We start from the raw sequence: 18,818 nt of genomic DNA, 5'->3' as shown, positions 1-18,818 counted from the left end.
CTGAGGGCGATGCCGACTACTTCCGTTCGTGACTTGTGTGTTGCGAGTAATATAGAATGTGGAGATAGAGACCTGGAGTTCATGAGAAAGATCAATGACATACATCGAGAGTTTCAGTGCTCCATGGAGTTGAAGTTAAAGTTTCTTGATTCTTGCTATTAGAGTTTAACTGTCTGATTAGTTTTTTTATATGTAATTGTTACTTTTTTAATACTTTATATATTTTAATCGTATTAATTTTTGTTATCACAGTTTATTTTTACTTCTTTTTATGAGTTTGAAGATAAAGAGACAGTGTTCCATTGTCGATAAATTAGATATTACTTTTTCATTCCCTAATTATCCAAATCGATTAACATTTTCCTGTGTTTCATCCAAATCTTTGCTGGCTTCACTGCTCTAATTCAGGTATACAGATCATGCATGAAGATTTGTTCATTTATGTTTGATTTAACATTGTAGTTTATGTTTTAGATTTTTAGATTTAAGGATCAAGTTTCTTCATTTCAATCAAACTGTTAAATCTTGATTTATTTTTCTCCTTTAACAGTTTTGGAAGCCAAACAGTTTCAACAAACCCAGGTAACTTTTTTCTCAATTTGGATTAATTTAAGATTGTTTGATTTATGTATGTTTTACATAGATTTCACATGTTTTACCTTTAGATTCATTTTTGAAGACGGAGAAGATGTTTCCGACGATTTAGGTATGTCTCAGTATTCTTCTTCATATAAGGACATGATCTTTCATAATTTCTTATAACTTTGTTAGCTACTTTTGGCTTATGATTAATGATGTTTAGCCCAGTAGAGATTCAATGGACATGGGATATTTGCCTAATATGGTAGAATTCAAAAGATCATGGTTGTAAGGTAAGTTGTTTCTTAAATAATAGATGCCTTGGATATATGAAAGATTATATGAATTGGTTACGTTTTATGTTTTGTAGTTTAGTCTGCGAATTTGGTTGAATCATCGTTTCCATTGATACGGACTGACTGAGAAGATGTTAAGGTTGGAACATTTTGTTTGCTTTTATGTTTTAGATTTTAATGTGTTAATACAACGAAGAAGCGGAATAACAGTACAATTGACACAACATTACACAGACTGGACATAAATTTTTTATGAAAAACCGGTTAGTGCTTTCAGAAGTTAATAATCTGAATTATGTATTGCTATTAAGATGTTTGTAAATTGGTTCTTTGTTGTTAGCTGATGTTGAGATTCTTGAATCAGTGAAAATCTGGTGCCATATTTATACAGGTGAAATCTCATGTTTTCTTTGTTTTATATTTTTTGTTTCCAGTCAAGTTGAATGTAATTGATATGTTTAGGACCAATTTGCAGATGTGATAAGGGCTGAGTTTTTATTGCTAATTGCATTTTAAGGTAGAATTCAAAAGATCATGGTTTTAAGGTAACTATGTAAGTTGTTTCTTGAATAATAGATGCCTTGGATATATGAAGCATTATATTAATTTGTTACGTTTTATGTTTTGTAGTTTAGTCTGCCAATTTGGTTGAATCATCTTTGTCATTCATACGGAGTGACCGAGAAGATGTTAAGGTCTACAGATCAGGGCAGTTACTCTCAATTCTTGATTGTTGTTCACTCGGAAGTTAAGGTACTTTTACCATCCGTGAAGATGTTCTTGGTTGTTTGTTTGTTTTTCATTCAGTTTACTTTTCTCTTAAACGTGTTTTGTTGATAATAGCAATTTGCTGATTACGATGACGGTTACTTTGATAAGCAACAAACCGGTGTACACATGTTGAGGCTGTGGTGCAACACTTCAAGGTTGGTAGCATATAACTAAGTATTTTTATTTTGTTATTTTTTTGGAACATTTTGTTTGCTTTTATGTTTTAGATTTTAATGTGTTAATACAACGAAGAAGCGGAATAACAGTACAATTGACACCACATTACACAGGCTGGACATAAATTTTTCATGAAAAACCGATTAGTGCTTTCAGAAGTTAATAATCTGAATTATGTATTGCTATTAAGATGTTTGTAAATTGGTTCTTTGTTGTTAGCTGATGTTGAGATTCATGAATCAGTGAAAATCTGGTGCCATATATATACAAGTGAAATCTCATGTTTTCTTTGTTTATATTTTATGTTTCCAGCCAAGTTGAATGTAATTGATATGTTTAGGACCAATTTGCAGATGTGATAAGGGCTGAGTTTTTATTGCTAATTGCATTTTAAGGTAGAATTCAAAAGATCATGTTTTTAAGGTAACTATGTAAGTTGTTTCTTGAATAATAGATGCCTTGGATATATGAAACATTATATTAATTTGTTACGTTTTATGTTTTGTACTTTAGTCTGCCAATTTGGTTGAATCATCTTTGCCATTCATACGGAGTGACCGAGAAGATTTTAAGGTCTACAGATCAGGGCGGTTACTCTCAATTCTCGATTGTTGTTCACTCAGAAGTTAAGGTACTTTTACCATCCGTGAAGATGTTCTTGGTCTGTTTGTTGCTTCAAGCTGTCTCGATCTATTTGGAGTTGGATAGGTGGCTTTGGGAGGTATGAAAAACAAAATTGTTAAATTTTGGCAAAATGTGCTTGAAAGATGATAACCTAATAGTTGAGGTTCTCATTCTACAACTTTGATAAATTCAGGGGTGTTTTTCAAATAATGCTTCCTAGATGTTTGAAGACCTACAAATGTCCAAAGAAGCAGCACTGTGGACATTTTTCGTGATTTGTCGGTCTTCAAAGTTCTATGAACCATTATTTGAGAACACCCCTGCATTTATCGGAGTTGTAGAATGAGATCCTCCACTGTTAGGTTATCATCTTTCAAACCCATTTTCCCTAAATTTATCGACTTTTTTTATGCAGGGATATAATCTTTTTTTAGTATTTGAGTTGGCCGATGATCCATGTTCAAGGGTGCCTTATCTTTCAGAATATACGAAGATTGCCTCTTGGTTACCATAAGGTTAAATTTTAAATTAATATGGTCTCATTCGTTAATAAGCTTATAATTACACTTAAGAAAGTATGAACAGCCAATATATAGTCATTAGTGCACCTAATGACAGCAAACCATAAACAAAGCAAGAAGATATGTTGCAAGGATACATCTGTTATCAATCTTAGGTATTTATTTTCCGTTGCTAATTTCGTGTCAATATAAATCTGATTCTTATGAGTAAAGCTATTCTAGAAATGCTATATTTTCCGTTTACATCTCAGTTGAGCAAGAAGAGAGGAAGACACAAAGGATGTGAGCAAGAAGAGAGGAAGACACAAAGGATGTGTCAAACACAGTTCAGATGATACAGGTTCAGGTAATAAGAAGAAACCCTCTATTGAAGAAGCAACCAATGATAGTGTTTAGGTGGAAAACATGGAGGGGTCGGTAACATTATCGAGGGTTGTCAGGAAATGCTACGTGGTTGCTTCTTCAACAGTGATAACAAGAAACCCTCTGTTGAAGAAGCAACCACGTAGCATTTCCTGACAACCCTCGACAATGTCACCGACCCCTCCATGTTTTCCACCAAAACACTATCACTGGTTGCTTCTTCAACAGAGGGTTTCTTCTTATTACCTGAACCTGTATCATCTGAACCGTGTTTGACACATCCTTTGTGTCTTCCTCTCTTCTTTCTCATATGAACACGAAGGAGGTTATCTTGAACATGAGTAATAACACATATCAGTGTTTATTTGTTTGTATGTTTTATTGTATGTAAGACTTTAAGCTGTGGACTAAAATTTTGTTTAAAGCATTATGTACTTTTCAAGTTTTGTTGGTTTATTATAGTGTTTTCGTTTCATTCATTAGTATTTGTTGGTTTAATATTAAATATATATTTTTTATTCATATTTTTTGACATGTAATAAATGAATCGCAACCGCAATCAATTAATGAATAAAACGTAAAGCACTACGTAATTATGATTGTTTTCATTGAAAGATTGATATCATGGTCTAATTTTAATGTCTCATTAGCATACGCTGTTTAATTATTATTTATTTCATTATCGATTAATATTTATCGCTGTAATGTTGTTAGCAAATGTAAAATGTTCATCATATGACATTTCTTATTTTCTATCAGTTAATAAATGATTTTTAAAACATTATATACTTACGATTGATTTGATGTAAAATTTGATCTAATGGACTAAAACAAACCCGTGTTTTACACGGGTCATAAGCTAGTTAGTTATAAAAAGGAAAAGATAACTTAACAAAATGTAGAGAGTTTATGAGAAAAACTTTTGTGATAAATTGTACTATAGAAAAGTTTATTAGTTCAATTAAAAAAACTTAAGGTTTTCAAATAATTGTATGATTAGTTTATTTTATGTAATAAGTTTAGATACCTGTGAAAAGTAGCCAACCCTACTTATTGTAACTCGTATGTGAAGTCTATTATGTACCACCATAGCTGTTTATTTAGGACTTTTATAAAAATTTTGAATATTTTATAAGAATTATAATACATAACGTGTTTTTTATTGACGAGAATTTATTGCGAAACAAAACTAGCAAAAAGCCAACGGAAAGGGAATACAAACCATGATGCCATTCGACAAAATCAAATATGCAAATTAAAACTATATTATGAAGACAATCTAAAAGCTACATTTTTTTCTCTATTTTTAATTTAAAGAAACATGGTTGATTTAACTATCTCCAAAATGTCTTCCGGACGGTGGGTAGATTGTTGAACAACTTATCATTCCTGCCTCCTAATGAACCATAGTACTACCAAGAAAACTGATTTGACTTTGAATTGTTGAAGACTTGTGATATTTTGCTTTTATTAATTAGATTTCATTGATATTCACATTAAAAATATATGAATCATCACATATGATCATTTATCATCATAAACAAAAGGAGGGTTTGATCAACCAAATGATAATGTTTTGTTGAAAGTGTTAGTTGTTAGTATTGTGAGGCACCAACTACACTAATTCAACCAATGATTAAAGTATTTAAAGATAGCGGGTGCTAGTGTGATAGGCGTAATTATATGTAGCCATATTTGTTTCGAGTGTAGCTAAACACTTTAATGAGTTGGACTTGAAAGTGATTTTTTTTTCGAGTGATAATATGTCTATACGTCTATATAATCTAAAATCAAATGCAATTTATTGCGTACTCTAAAACTCAACGACTAGTTTTTTTTCTTAAAAGAGTGTTGGTGGAAAAATTATTTACGAAAATTGGTGATTTAAAAAATATTTCCTACAATGAGTGTCTTTTAGAAACATTCACTTTCTCACTCCTAATCTTATTAGTTAAAAAATTTTATATTTAGAAAATATGTATTTGTAATGTGAGTTTAGTAATTTTGTTATACCCTAATTTTAAAATATCGCTTAAATTTATATAAGTTCGTATATGTTTATTCAGGTAATACATACCATTACCTTTATGATTGAAAAAGAAAACTGAAAAAAAAAACATTGGTTAAATTTTGGTGCATAATGTCTAAAGCCTGCGTCTTTGTAAAACTAGATTAATGTATATGGTCTAGATAGGTTATTTTGTATAAGTTTAGGGGTTAAAAGTGTAAATTTATGAAAGTTAGAATGTCGGTCCGCTTTTGTGACATGTGTCCACAAAAGCAAACCAGGTATGTTTTCTGGATCGCTCATGTGGACATGTCACAAGAGCGGTTCACCATGCCTATATATACCCCTGAAGTTCATTTCATTTGTAACGTTGTCTTGTGCTCTACGTCGAACTGCTGACCGTGTGGCAATCGTTATCAAGTGAAGAAAAAGTGTTTAAAGTGTGAATTCATCTGTTTCTACTCCTTTCTGTTACGTTTATCTTTGTATCATGCTGAAAATGTGTTTCCGCCACATTTTCAGTAAGCACTAGCTCTGATTGACTCATTCGTGTGGTCAAAACTGATCCTACAATTGGTATCAGAGCCAGTTGCGAGTTAGTTGCTAGATACGAAGTGGTTTTCACGGACTTTTGTAGATCTGGACTGATTTAGCGGTGGAAATGGACTGAGATTTGGACAGTAGGTGTAAGACACAGTAATAACAAACCCTTGAAAGTTTCGGATCAAAATTCGGCCAAAAAGTGACCTAAAATCCCTCGTAAAGTTGATTCGCGCTTACGTCATCACTGAATCGCTTTTATGACCCGCTCCTAAGTACAGTTTAAGTCTGGTTCGCTCGTAATTTTCAGTTCTGGATCGCTCCAAATGGATATTTTAGTATCTGGATCGCTCTTTTGGTCCGCCTGAACGACAGTCTTCTGAACCGCTCCAATATCATCTGTGGACCGCTCGAAAGACAGGGTCTAGGATCGCTCAAAAGTGAATTGTTCTGGTCCGCTCCAAAATTCTTTTGTGGTCCGCTTTTTGTGCAAATTTTTGGTTCGCTCCAAAGTCCTGTGTTGGTTCGCTCATTGCTACTGTTGTGGATCGCTTATTCAGCTTCTGTGGATCGCTAATACAGATTGTTTGAAAGATTTTTCCGTCAGAAAATGGAAAGCCAGGATTTCTATAACATGTTTTCAGGTGTGGGTGCGACTCAAAGTCAAGCAAGTATCATGCAAAATGTCAGTCTAGAAAATGAACTTGGAACGATGCAGAAGCCTCCGAAACTGATGAGTTTGGATGAATATTCAGGATGGTCTGGGAGGTTCAAAAATTGGGTGCAGGCAAATCACTTAGAGAGTTGGATAAAAATCGAAAGAGAGTATGTTCCTCCAGTAGACGGGTTGAATATGAGAAAGACAATTGCCAGTCTGACAGATGCAGAGCAGGTCGAATTCAAAGCTGCGAAAAAGATGGTCAGCATCTTACAACAAGCGATAAAAGAAGATATTTTAGTGTTACTACAGCACAATGATAGTTCACAGTCAATATGGCAAGCATTAGAGAAAAAATTCAAAGGCAGCGCGTCAATGATTAAAAGTAAAAAGGCATTGTTAAAGAAAGAGTTTGACATCTTCACAGGGATTAAGGGTGAATCAACGAAGCAGCTTATCGAGAGGTACTGTCATCTGGTGGTAGAGATGAGAAGGTTGGACATCGAGAAGACAAATGAGGAGTGGATAGACAAATTGTGCGATGCACTTCCCTATGAGGAATGGGGAACGTACTTGATGATGTTGAAAAACAGTTCGGATTTCGTGAATTATAGTTTGAGTGTGTTCATAGAGAAAATTGAAGCTCATGAGTTGGAATTGGTGAAAATCAAGAAGATGAATTCAGCGAATATGCCACAGGATGTATCTTTGTATTACAAGAGTAGTCCGGTAGTATCGAATGTTCAGAGTCCGAAAATTCAAACTGGTTTTAGCGCAGACAACACTTCATCTGTTGCTCCAAATGCCTATCAGTCAAGTCAATCGACTCCTTTTGCCAATTACGAGCCGAATGTCAAAGTCTCAGATCAAAATTCTCCTCAAAGCTCTACTGGGTCAAATCAACAGACAGTTGTGTCCGGAGTGCAGTGTAACATTGCAATTAACATCAAGAATGGAAATGAAATCACCGAAAATGCAGCCAAGCAGCACATCGCGTTATTGGGTTCAGTTCTGGAAGCATATGAAGGGTTGGTTGCTGGTAGGATCGGAAATCCTGATATGACTAAAGAGGATTACGATCAGATCGATCCGGAAGAACTGGAATTGATTGATATTAAGTGGTGTATGGCAAGTTTAGTTCGAAGAGCTCAACGATTTATGGAAATCACTGGTAGAAACAGTTTGTCGGGTCCAGATCAGAAATTAGGGTTCGATAAGAGCAAGGTCACCTGTTTTAAATGCAAAGAGAAAGGTCATTTTAAGCGGGAGTGTCCGAATCGTGAGGTTAAAAATCATCAGAATCTGTTCACCAATGATTATTACAGACATGCTATATATCACCGCCCGAATCAACAGCCTACAGTTCAGAGACCTCAGATTGAGAACAAACCTGAGAAGGCGTTGATCGTAAACCAAGATGATGAGAAGGTTGCGTCTGGTTTTAGTTGGGACAAGTATATTCCTGGAAAAGACGATCAAGCGATGATGGCTGAAGTTGTAGAGATTACCGAGACGGGTGCTGAGTTAGAAGTTTTCGAGAAGGTAGTTACAGAGAATGTTAGTGAAAAAGTTTCTGAAAATAATGTTGAGTCTGGTTTTGAAGAAGTTGAGGAAACAGTTACTGAAGCTGTTGAGTCTGTTTCTGAGATCGTGGTTGAAGAGGTTATTGAAGTTGTTGATCAGGAGGTTCCGGAGGTCGTTAAAGATGTTTCTATGGAAGATTCTGCAAAAACTGAGGAATCTGTATCTGATGTTCTTAGTTTTCAATCTCGACGGGAGGAATTTGTCTATACTATGAAATCAATTTTACCTCCTAACGTCTTTGGTTCTTTTGCAGATTATTTTGAAGATCCAAGAACCTGAACGTGCCCAAGATTCGAAGCAGAGAAAGAAGAAGTCGAGGAGATGATTGATGTGTCGAAGGAAATGACTGAAGAAGCTCTAAAGGAGATTGCAGATAAAGCACTGATGAGCAAATTAAAAGAGGTAGATTCAGACATTCAGGAGTCAGTCGATAAAGTGTCAGGTCTAGGAGAGGAATCTGGAGTCTTAAAAGTCAACATGGTCAAGTCGTCTGAGTTGGAGTCAACTCCTGTTGGTAAAATTGTTTGTGAGAATGAGATTATAGTAGAAAAAGTTCCAATCTCTGATACACCGTGTCAACGTTGTTCACAACCATGCACGGAGTGTCTTGAAAAAGACACCATGTATCAGGAACTGAAACAACATGCAGATCTGATGAAGTTTGACTTAGGGCAAGTAAAAGAGGCGTACGACACATTGTCTAGGTCAATAAAAATGATCCAAAAAGAAAGTCTTGAAAACGATAAAGCAACCAAGCTGGCACAATCAACTTTATTTGACAAACAAAGAGAAGTAAATTTTCATTTAGACACAATCGCATCTTTGAGAAAAGAGCTTGAGTTGACTAAAATTGAAAATGATAGAATTGATCAGAAATTGATGAGTTATGTGGCATCATCATATGTGTTAGAGCAAATAGTACCACAACAGCCACATGCTTCACCTGCCTTCAACAGCGTTCCACCCCCGATGTGGAATCATTATACACAGAAATATCCAGATGGGGTGGAAGCTGCATTAAACATAAAACTGAAAACACTTGAGAATGATTTACCTGATAACATTGATATAACTTTCACTGCGTCTGACACTGACAACGAATCCCAGGCGATCAAAAATGTTATTGATCAGGTGTTGGATGATGATAGTGAGAAATCTGAGAAGGCAAAATCAGTGGAGTCCGGTAGTGATTCTGAGGAGGACGGAAACTTTTTAGATCGTTATTTGACAAAAACGGATAAAAGTGTGGATGATGATTCAATTATGGTGGCTTACACTATGGTTGGATCTGACAAACTTTACTCCAACACCGAGTTTCCGCTTCAAAATGTTAAATTTGAGAATGTTCAGAAAGTGTTTAAGCTGATTGAGCTGAGCGTAAATGAGTTAAAGAAAAATGATTTCTTTTCAAAACTAAATAAGTCAGTTGGTTCGTCACGTCCTACTAGTCCAGAAAAGGTAGAGGGGGTGGGTAAAAACCAAAACAAGAAAAATCAGTTAAAGAATAAAGGTCTTGGTTTTGAGAAGAAAATGACTAAGAAGTTGGTAAAGCCAAAAGATAGAATTGATGATGTATTTGTTTGTGGTCCGAGCACTGAGACTGAAAAAGATTATATTTTTAGTCAAAAGGCCGTGGATGATTTCAATGCAGTGCAGAAGCTGAAAGCAGAAACTGTTAGTAGCACATTTGTCGAGTATGACAAACGTGTATGTTATCGCTGCAATGAAGTCGGCCACATGGCGAAGCAGTGTAAGAAAGTGATCGAAAAACCGGTTGTGGTAAAAGCTGTTAATAAACAAGTGGTTGAGAAACCGAAGGTTGAAAAACTTAAGGTTGAAAACAAAAATGTGTCAAAACAAACCATTCAAAAACCTCGACCAAAATCACCGGTCGTTGCTAAAGATAAACAAGTGATGGTTTCGCCGATCCGAATTCTCAAACGAGGTGAAAAGTTGAAGTCGGAGGATAAGCCAGAATCGACTTCCGAAATTGGCGAGTCTTCTAAGTCCCCCAAGACTTCAAAATTTTACCCTAAAGCAAAAACTTTTGAAAATCAGTCATGGATCGCGAAATCTAAACCATCTGGTGAGATTAAAAAGATGGAAAATGTGTTAAAAAATGAGTCACAGTGTGTAAAAGATGATGTGGTTAAATTTGAGTTTGAACTCGATCAGTTTTTGTCAGAATTTCCCAAACTTCATAACAATGTGAAACAAGATAAAAAGGAAATTGAGTCAAATGTCACATTTAACTTTCCGAAAACAACTGAGAAATGCAATGTGGTTTTTGGTACAGTGTCGGAAGTTAAAAAGTCGTGGGCATCATTGTTTAACTGATGTGTTTGTGAATTGATTGCAGGAGCTGCCCAAGTCTGTGCTCTCAAGGTGGATAATGGACAGCGGAGCGTCGCGACACATGACGGGATCCTTAGCACTGTTATATGATGTCAAAGCGATTAATGGAAGTTACGTTGGATTTGCCAGTAACCAAGGTCGAAGGATTGTTGGTCAGGGAATGCTCACGAACGGCATCATATCTTTTGACAAAGTGAATTATATTGTTGAATTGACGAACAATTTGTTAAGTATTTCGCAAATCTGCGACAAAGACTTTAGCGTACACTTTACAAAAACAGAATGTTTGGTTTTAAAACCAGGGTTTAAAGTCCCTGATGAGTTGGTTCTGTTGCGCGCCCCTAGGGTTAATGATCTTTACATTTTAGACATGAGCGCTGCAACACCAACAACTCCTCAAAAACAATGTTTTGTGACAAAATCTAAAGCAACTGAAAAAGAGTCGGTTATGTGGCACAGAAAAATGGGTCATATACACATTCGTAAAATGAACTTTCTTGTGCACAACGATTTGGTAGAAGGTGTGAATGTTAAAAATTTTCATTTACCTGACGATTGTGTTGCGTGTAAGAAAGGTAAACAGGTACGGAAGTCTCATCCGCCAAAGATGCTCAACACCATCCGGTTACCTCTCGAGAGATTGCATATGGATCTCTTTGGGCCGGTCAACGTCAAAAGCATCAGTGGAGATTCTTATTGTTTGGTGGTAACGGATGATTATACAAGATTTTCATGGGTCGTTTGTTTGGAGAAGAAGGATGAAACGTTCGAGGCTTTAATGGTTTTGTTCAAAAGATGGAAACAGTGTACAAGCTGCCGATCAGAAGATTTCGAAGCGATAATGGAACTGAGTTCAAAAACAACAAAATGTACGAATTCTGCAATGAAAAGGGGATACTTCACGAATTCAGTGCGCCATATACACCACAACAGAACGGCGTGGCTGAACGAAAGAATAGAACCCTGATTGAGACTGCACGTACTATGTTGGCCGATTCAAAGCTTCCGATTTTCTTCTGGAGTGAAGCGGTGTCAGCAGCTTGCTATACGCTGAATAGAGTTCTGATAGTGAAGAAATATAAAAAGACTTGTTTTGAGTTGTTGCATCGCTATAAGCCAAATCTTGAGTTCTTGGAACCTTTTGGCTCTCCGTGTACGTTCATCGATGCTGATGGTAAATTCGGAGCGAAAGCAAATGAAGGATTTTTCGTAGGATACGCCAGCCCATTAAAGAGGGTATTTGTACCGTGTCTGGGGAAGGTGATTCAGGTCCTTCATGTGGATTGTCAGAAGCACACACAGTCGCAACAACTTCCCGGACAAAGATTCCTATTTGATTACGACAAACTCTGGGAATCGTTTCATCTGCCGTCCGAGCCGAGTGAGGAGGAAATCGCTCTTATGTACCTGTATCAACAAAGTCAGTCGCAAGAGCCATTATCTAGTCCGCTAGATGTTCCTACGCCCACCGTGGGTACTCACGATGATGAAGCAGGACCAAGTGGAACAGTTCATATACCGCCAGAGGAACCAGAGGAACCAGCTCCGTCATTTGACGTTTCTGACGACTCAGAGGAGGAACCCGCTCCTACCTTTGACGAGGAACCAAATGAGACATCAGAGGAGGCTGTTGATCAAATCGTTGATCTCGACATTTCAAATCTGGAATCGGAAGTTGTGGTGCCTGATACTGTGATGCCACGGACACTGTCTTACCATCCTTCAGAACAAATTATCGGCGATTTACAGAGTGGTGTCAAAACAAGACATCAGATATACCAAGCTTTTACATGTTTTTATTCTGATATAGCTGATATGCAGAAAAAAGTCTCATATAAATGTTTTATTTCGCAGATTGAGCCCAGGACTTACAAAGAAGCATTGACCGAGGACAGCTGGGTGAATGCTATGCAGGAGGAACTGCAACAATTTGAGAAGTTGGGCGTCTGGAGACTCGTTGATCTGCCAAAGAACCAGAAGCTGATAAAAACAAAATGGGTGTTTAAATGTAAACGTGATGATAGAGGAGTCGTGGTGAGGAACAAAGCACGTCTCGTGGTCCAGGGCTTCAGCCAGCAGGAGGGAATAGACTATGAAGAAGTTTATGCGCCGGTTGCAAAGCTTGAAGCAATCCACATCTTTCTAGCCTTTGCTTCATGGAAAGATTTCAAAGTCTATCAACTCGACGTTAAATCGGCATTCCTGTATGGCAAGATTCGAGAAGAAGTTTACGTGGGGCAACCACCGGGGTTTGCAGATCCGCTAAACAGAGACAAGGTGTATCTGCTGGATAAAGCTTTATACGGTCTCCACCAGGCCCCGAGAGCCTGGTATGAGACGCTTTCGACCTACTTGCTGGACAATGGGTTCACAAGAGGCACAGTAGATAGCACCTTGTTCACGAAAGAAGTAGCTGGCCACTTGCTGATTGTGCAGATCTATGTCGACGATATCATTTTTGGTTCCACCAACGACAAGCTATGCAAAGAGTTTGAAGTTGTGATGAAGAAGAAATTCGAGATGAGTTCTATGGGGGAGATGAAGTTCTTCCTCGGGTTACAAGTTGAACAACTACCCGACGGAATCTTCATTCATCAATCGAAGTATGTAAAGGACGTGCTGGATAAGTTTGACATGACAGACTGCAGTCCTGCATCAACTCCCCTCGCACAAAATCATGGTATCTGTCCGGATGAACAAGGTGTGAAGATGGATGAAACGTTATACAGATCAATCATCGGCTCGTTGATGTATCTTACAGCTTCCCGGCCCGACATCATGTATCCGACATGTTTGTGCGCACGATATCAGTCAAACCCGAAGCAATCACATCTGACAATCGTCAAACGAATTCTACGGTATTTGAAGGGATGCCCAAGCATCGGCTTGTGGTACCCTCGCTCGGGTGATTTTACATTATCTGGTTTTGCTGATTCAGACTTCGGTAGTTGTAAGCAGAACGCCAAGTCCACCACTGCTGGGTGCCAGTTCTTCGGAACTCGGCTCGTTACCTGGCAGTGCAAGAAGCAAACTGCAGTTGCGCTCTCCACGTGCGAGGCTGAGTACGTCTCAGCCTCTAGCTGTTGCTCGCAGATCCTCTGGATCCAACAGCAGATGCGCGACTTCGGTCTGCAATTCTTGGATACACCAATATTTGTGGACAATGAAGCGGCCATCAATGTTACGAAAAATCCGGTTCACCACTCAAAAACGAAACACATAGAAATCCGTCACCATTTTATTCGAGATTGTTACGAAAAGAAACTAATACGGATTGAACATGTGGGCACCAATGATCAGAAAGCTGATTTTTACACAAAACCGTTTGATAAAAAGAGATTTTATTATCTTTTAAGGTTAAATGGGTTAAAAAATCTGCAATCTGGGAGGGTTATCGAGTGTGAAGCCGAATTGGGCGGCGATCTGACTTGAACCGTATCGAGTTGTCAACTTTTGTTTGTACAGTTGTATTTCCTGGTTTTCGTTAAAATCAAAAACACAAAAATATGTTTTAGTTTTAGGGGGAGATATTCGCAGAAAAATACAAAAACATGATAAAATCATAAAAATCCAAAAACATTAAAAAATGCATAAAGAGCTGTGTAGTATAGGGGAAATGATAGTACATCAGCTAGACGGGCACAGTACGCTAGTGATATGTAATGTAAAAATGCAATTAAGCAGTCTCGCTAAAGATGTGCCGGTAGGTTCTTACAGAATTAGTAGATCGGTTTGGGATATAAACTAAATTTAACTTGCGTTTTCGTGGGGAACACCTCCAGGATATATAGGTAACCCCTGAAATCCTGTTTGAAAGGTCCCGTATTCTGAGATACTAGGTCTTTATACTCGGTGATATCTGGGGTATTATCCTGGGACTTCTGCTGTATGGAAATACTGGCCTAGTCCCTGGATAATACTTTACGCAAAAAGATTTGAAACATAAGCTTCACCTTCAGCATGCTGATGAAACAATAAAATTGATAGTCGCTGCTGTTGAAATGCAAAAGATCCTCTAAAGGGGACCCACCGAAAGGTCGAGTCGTCATCTCTCTGCTGAACGGAAGTTCTGACCTGAGCTCTTCACGGTTTCGCATCTACCCCCAACAGATATCAGCTGTGGTATATTCACCTGTAAGACTGAATACTGGGATCCAGATACAGGAGTATATACTGAGGTGGGAACACACGTTGACGTTTAAGTCTCTAAAACACTAATAACGTATCCCGAACAGATTGAAAATTCTGTGAGAATTTAAAGTGGATCAATATATCGACAATCAACGCGAATTGCTTAAATGTTTAAAATGAAATAAGCTTAACGGTGCTTGTGTTCTGTCGGCAGCTGATATGATCCCTTAACACGCTCGAAAAAACATTGTGTGTATATATTTCAGTTTGTACAACATTAAACCCAAAAAGATTTTCTTTTCTCATTTTAGTTTCGACAACTGATACTGGGGATTGGAAGTTCAAAGCCTGTGTGCAGATCATGTTAGTGCCTGGTGAGGGTTGGGTAAGCTGTGATTGCAAACAAAGATTTGGTATGATGATTGAAAGATAAAATGTGCAAATGTTTGAAACGTTGAAAAGTTCATTAATTTGAACTGTTTTTGAAACAAAACGACAAAGTACTTCATAAATCTGATCAACCAGGGCCATTAATTTGGACTTGGTAGGTCAAACAGCTGTCCAGGGTCATTAACTTGGACTTGGTCAACTGGGTGTCAGCGTGTGAAATCGAAAAAGTTGAAAAAACGAATAAAAAATAAATTTCTTAAAAATCAAAGGTTGGATCGCTTTTGTGACATTGGGTCGCTCTTTTGTCAAAATAACACTGTGGACCGCTCATAAGAACATGACAAATAAGCGGTTCAGACCTCATATATAAGGTACAGGGATTCGCTTTTTCTGTCATTACCCAAACCGCTTTTACGTCATCTTCTCTGGGCGATTTTGAGCGATCCCATCTGTTTCCTCGTGTTCATTGAGATTTACTGCTATTTGATCTGATTTCCCTCTTGTTTTTGATAGATTTCCATTATTTACATCATGGGAAAGGTAAGTATTCTCTTAATTTCAGTCCTAGTGTGTTAAATTACGTCTGTCGGCATGTATGTATGAACGATTCGTGTTTTGTGCCTTTAACTGTCATATCTGTATGAATTGTTAGCTTGATTGTTGTCGTCTGATGATTTTAATAGGTGTACAACATGTTAATTGCTGTAATTTGAACGTTTGATGAGTGTTGTCGGAACTGAGTGTGTTCAGACTCAGATCTAGGATGATTTAGACACATTTGTAAGAATCAAAAGATACCTTTAGAGTCGGAATTTAGTGTAGAATCTGATTTTGGATCCAATTTTAGGATTTAAACAGTTTTTACAGACTTTGAATTTGAACCGCTTATATGAACAGATGTCCTTGAACCGCTTTTATGACATATCTTTGAATCGCTCAAAAGTCACATTCTAGAACCGCCCATGTGTACCATTTCAGGATCGCTTTTAAGTCATGTGTAGAGTTGATTCGCTTATGTAACCAGGGATGGTTCGCTTTTTGTGTCATTTTTTTGGTTCGCTTTTTAGTCATATATAGGGTCGCTTTTATGGTAGTATGTTCTTTGAATCGCTTATATGGTTCGCTTTTTAGACATTGCTCAAAATTTCAAAATTTTCTAAGTCTTTGTTTATGATGTTGTTGTGCAGGCATCTCCAAATGTGTTATTCGATCCAGTCTACAACAGTTGCGTTGATTTAGATGTGGAAAAGTGTCCTTTATTATCAGAATTCAGCAGTATCTTGGACTACATGAATCGTATTCCAGTGAAGAAAGCGATGACTGACCAGAGGTCGTTGTATCGATCACATATTAGTCGATTTTGGAAAAGTGCAAAGTATGACGAGGCAAGCAAGGTGATTTCATCAGAAGTAGAAGTGGATGGAAAGTTGGAGACTATTCTGGTGACTAAAGCGTTAGTTCGCGAAGTGATGAATTTTCCTGATGAGGCCAACTACCCCACAAGATTTCCTGAACGTATGGTGAAGGGGTGTATGTTACGATTGGGATACAGAAGTACATTGAACACCGGGAACTACTTAAAGTCAAAATTTCAGAAATCATTCAAGTTTTTAATCCATTGTATTTTGATTTCCCTGAGTCACACAAAGGGCAGTTATGACCAGATGAGGGATTATCAGATGAACATGCTAACGGCATTAGTGTTGAATAAGAAATACAACTTCTCGCACATAGTTTTTCATTATATGGTAGAAAATCTCTCGTCGGATGTTAGAGTGTGGAAATATCCACGTTTTGTACAAATGATGATTGATCGTGCATACCCTGGAATTGATAGAAACATTAAGGGTGATCTTCTTGTTCAAGCTCACATGTCTAATATCTCGTTGAAGAACCTGGTCAAGTATCATTCTCATCATCCAGAGCCTGAGTTAGTGATTGAAAATTTCGGATTGCTTAGAGATGCGAACTATGTGGATCCTGATCCAGAAAATCATCAGAATTGGAGAAATCAAGAAGAAATGAAAGAAGCATTGTATGCTGTAGAGTTGAAAATAATTCAGGGTTTCAAGCCAACAAAGAATGAGTGGTATGTGAAGGAGTCTGGACGCAGACGTAGACTTGCAACTCCTGTAGCTGAAGGTGAAGGTTCTTCTTCAAAGCCGAAGAAGAAACAAAAGAGGAAGGCTCAAACAGTGTTGGTAGATGAGTCTGATAAAGAAGAAGTTCCTGAGGTGAACATTGAAAAGGAACAAGAGGCGGCTAGTGTAGCACATATTGAAATTAATACAGATTTGTTTACATCTGATACGTATTTTGTTGATAATGTTGATTTTCAACAGGAGAAAGAGAAAGTGGTAGATGATGTTGAAGGTGACGATGTTGATAAAGACACTACTAGTTCTTCTAGTTCGTCTGATTATGAAGTGATTGATGCAAAAGAACGTGAAAGACGAATGAGAGAAGAGGTAGAACAGGAGAGGTTGATTAGAAAGAGGAAGAGAGAAGAGAAAGAAGATGCACCTTATGAACCTTCTCCGGAGCATGTTTCAGCATCACAATCTACACCGAGAGGTAAAAAGAAAGCTGTTAGTCGAAAGAAAGGTACTCCAAAGATTAGGGTGTCGAAGCGTCCTCAGAAGATCATGCAAACACAATCTACACCTCCACGTCAACCAACACCTCCACAATCTCCAATACATCAATCTCCTCCTAGACAACCAACACCACAACAATCACCAAGACAACCTACTCCTCCATCACACTCAACACCACCCAGACAACCTACTCCACAACGACAACCATCTCCTCTATTTCAATCAACACCACCTTCACATCAACCATATTATTCTTCGCAAGATCTTTTTGGCACACCTCCACTCACCCAAGCACAACTTGGTTCTTCAAGCAGAGGTCTTCCAATACCGCAAGATAATCTGCTAGACGTTGATTTTGACTTTGCAAACAATTCTCAAGTATTGAAGTTGGAAAAGAGAATTGATGATGTGATAGCAGAAAATAAAAAGTTGGCGGCTGAATGCAAAAAGATTGCTGAGAGAGAAAAGACTCTTGTTGGTAAGGTGCAGAGGTTGGAGGGTGAAAACAAAGTGTTGACACTGAAAATAGAAGTTGATCAGACAGAAATCGACGTTCTGAAAGTTCGAGTGTCGGAATTAGAAGAAGAGAAGAATCGTCGAGAAAGTGAAAATGAGTACTATAAGTTGAAGAATAAAGAGCTTATGGCTGCTAAAGCATTGCATGAACACAAGTTCTACATGCTGAATAGAGTTGTGGAAAGCATGTTAGAAACTTCTGTAGAACAAAAATATGAAGAGTTGAAGTTAGAAGATCTTCGTGCTGAACGTAAAGCAGAATTAGAAAGGCAGATGAAAGATAAGGGTAAAGGGGTGGAAGGAAGTTCTGTAATGTCTATCGTGCCTTCAATGGTGGTAGATAATCCTGAGCCTATATCTGCAGTTCCTGGTATAGTTGAAGAAGAATCACCAACGCCTAAGTTAATTGGTGGCGAAGATGAAGAGGATGATGAAGATGATGATGAGGAAGAGTTTGTTTATTCTGCGAGCAGTCACAGTTCTAAAGGTGATGATGATGACGCTGCAGGAGGTTCAGGTGTTAGAGTAACTGAAGCTTCAAATGAAAAAGTCGTTGAAGATCTGCTAAACGACACAGTCAATGAAGAAAGTGGTGAAGCTGAAAGAAAGGGGGAGTCGAGTAAGACTCAGATTGTAGAACATCATGAACCCTTGTTCCTATGTCTAGATGTGTATAGGGAGATGTTAAAAGATGTAAATCCCGAGATT

The sequence above is a fragment of the Helianthus annuus genome, chromosome 13 (genome assembly GCF_002127325.2).
Source record: "Helianthus annuus cultivar XRQ/B chromosome 13, HanXRQr2.0-SUNRISE, whole genome shotgun sequence".
Lineage (NCBI taxonomy): Eukaryota > Viridiplantae > Streptophyta > Magnoliopsida > Asterales > Asteraceae > Helianthus > Helianthus annuus.
The sequence above is the reverse complement of the archived record's forward strand: the minus strand, read 5'-3'. Positions refer to the sequence as shown.